Genomic DNA, 3,154 nt, shown 5'->3' on the forward strand with positions numbered 1-3,154 from the left:
TGGATTTTATCCCAATAGCCAGAAGGGGGAGACAAGGGAAGCGTTGAACTACAGAAATTCAGCCGTGGCAATATATTCATTTTGACAATAGATATTCTTACGGCTCTGCTGAGGTCGGATGGAATTGAGTTGAGCGTTCTGTTAAAGTTTTTGGCAATGGTTTTATCTGAAGAAGGAAATATATCTATTCCCAAATATTGAAAAAGGGAAACTATTGTGATTCCATAAGAAGAGAGTACTCCATCGGGGGCTTGAGAGGCAGTAGGGCATATTTGGTTAGATCTATTTCATAACTTGAGATGGCGCTGAATTTGTCTATGATCTTCAAAGCTTTTGGGGGGGATTGAGATACTTTATCTAAACAATGTAAGATATCGTCAGTGTATAGTAAGATGATGTAATCTGTAGAAATGAGAGATATTGGTGAAATTTCTATCGATTTTCAAATAGCCTGGACCAGGAGCTCCATAGACAATAAAAATAGGAGGGAAAAAATATGGGATCACCTAGCCTGCTACTTGTAGTTACGGAACAGAGTAGTAGTAGCAGGTAGTGCCTTTTATTACTATGGCTGAGGGATTGGCATATAGTATTTTAATCATATTAATGAAATTGGAGCCAAGCCACATATGAACACCTATCCTGTACCCCAAGTTATAAGCAACAACAAGCCCCAAATGATGAACACCTATCCTGTACCCCAGGTTATAAGCAACAACAAGCCACATATGATGAACACTTATCCTGTACCCCAGGCTATAAGCAACAACAAGCCACATATGATGAACACCTATCCTGTACCCCAGGTTATAAGCACCAACAAGCCCCATATGATGAACACCTATCCTGTACCCCAGGCTATAAGCAACAACAAGCCCCATATGATGAACACCTATCCTGTACCCCAGGCTATAAGCACCAACAAGCCCCATATGATGAACACCTATCCTGTACCCCAGGCTATAAGCAACAACAAGCCCCATATGATGAACACCTATCCTGTACCCCAGGCTATAAGCAACAACAAGCCCCATATGATGAACACCTATCCTGTACCCCAGGTTATAAGCAACAACATTGCAGTGAGTCACTCATGCATTCTCCCAATGTGTTCTTCTTTACTGCTGCAATTTGAGCTTTTCTATTTGGGTTGCCAGTAGGGGAGCTGGGGAAGTGTCCGTGGGGAGTAGGCACCTTGCCATGTCAGTGGATGACAAGGCCTGCGTCCCAAATGGTACCCTATTCCCCAAAAGCACTGCTTTTGACTGATAGATCCTGTTGAGACATGACATTTCATATTACTATGTGTGTATGCTATGAATCCCTGTGCTACTGACTGCTTTCAAATCAGTGTGCACCCTGTAGGCTAGCACCTGTTGTGAGATTTGTGGTCTATTTGTGACCCAGGCCAGGGGCACCTGAGGAAAGATTTAACCCCAGGAGAACAGGGACACTTCTACCAGGGTGAGGCTTTCCAAACGATGCTGCTGCTGGTGCTACAGTTTCCTTTCTCATTCTGTGACCAAGTTCCATGAAAAGAGGTTTCATTGGAGGGAGTCTGTGTGCAGGAGGATGCACTATTAATTTATCTCATTATGGTTAGATGGCTCACTTTTAACTCCTTTGTCTAGACTTGTTTAGGCTTGGACCCTGTGTGAATCTGTAACCCTTTCAGGAAAAGTGCCTCGGGATTTTTTTAAAGAATTTGTCACCATATAGAGTGACTGAGCATTTATCCCAGTTATTAGTGCCTGTAGTCTGGATAAACCCAGCTGGAAAGGCCAATATGAAGAAAAAAAACATCTGAGACACCTCAGTCTGTCATACAAGCCACACAATGACATTGGAAAATGTACAAAGAGAGACAAATTTCCCTCTGAAGTTTGGTCTTTGAGAGCCCAGGGTTGTGAAGAGGAGCTTTGGACTTGGACATCAACTTGCTAAGCAGGGTGGAGTATCCCAGCTGTCATTTGATGTTATCCTTTATTTTAAGAGTAGCTTCGCCTCCACATTCCTCGTTATTGCTGACATAAACACTCACCCCACTCCAGTAGTTACTTTGGATCATGGGGAGGTCGGGAGGGAGTTAGAAGAGTTGTCCTTGGCCATCTGTTGGCAGACAGTCCGATGCTTTGTGATTGTAATGAGAGATGACACACTCAGGTCTACTTAAAAGCTTGGGAGTGAGACACCCACTTCCTTCTCTGTCCACCCACCTCCACAATTTCACCTCCATAATCACATTTTACAGCAGTCCTATCCTAAGATTGTTCTTCTCTGCTTTCTCTCCATTCTCCTAGTTGAGATAGACTTGAATATCTTTGAATAAAATATGCATCAGCTGTCTTGGAGGAGAGTGAAGAAGAATGTCGTAGTGTAAGCGAGACCTTTTCATGAAGAGGTGTGTGAAAAACAAAAGTTTATGGAAGGACTGACATTAAACCTTCAACTCACACAGCTGTTATGTGTTCATATATATACAGGGTGATTAGCATTTCTGGTCACTCTTCTGAATGCCCTCAATTGGAGTTGACTTTTATGTTAGCACATCAACACTAGTTTACCCTACCCTGATTTTGAAATGGAACTAATGTTTTTGGCCTCTGTCTTCACCTGATGTTGTTGCTAGGCTAACCTCTGTCATCCACCTGTGGCTAATGGACCAATCATCCTGGGGGGGAAGAAGTGTGTGGATTTAAATTACTCTCTCAATACCTGTCACACTGCAAGCAGATGCAAGCAGATGGTGTCTGAAATTGCTCCATCATGTTTAATCCTCCCTCCCAAAGCTTTCTCCTTGGGTTTGAACCATGACTCTTATTTTTTGTTATTTTCATGTCTTGGATACATGATTTGAGCTGCTAGGCAACACAGAGGAAACTTTCTTTGTTCTTTTGCCCTTTCAGTTGACCGCTTCTCAGTTTGTCAAAGCCTCAATTTCCGTACAGGCGTGAGGGATATTTTTTAAAGAGGTTTCCTTTTGTTGTGACGATCTTTATCAGACTAAGTCAGGAGTCATCTCAGGATTTGCAGTATTGTCGTGGTTGTGTGGAGAATTGTATTTTTTTGTTGATGAGAGGTAGGTGTGATGCAGTGGTGGCGTGGACTATGTTTTTAACCCTGGTCCTCAATGTTCAGAAAACAGAAGTCCTCA

Source organism: Oncorhynchus mykiss, chromosome 4 (assembly GCF_057628025.1).
Source record: "Oncorhynchus mykiss isolate SJ-2025 chromosome 4, ASM5762802v1, whole genome shotgun sequence".
NCBI lineage: Eukaryota > Metazoa > Chordata > Actinopteri > Salmoniformes > Salmonidae > Oncorhynchus > Oncorhynchus mykiss.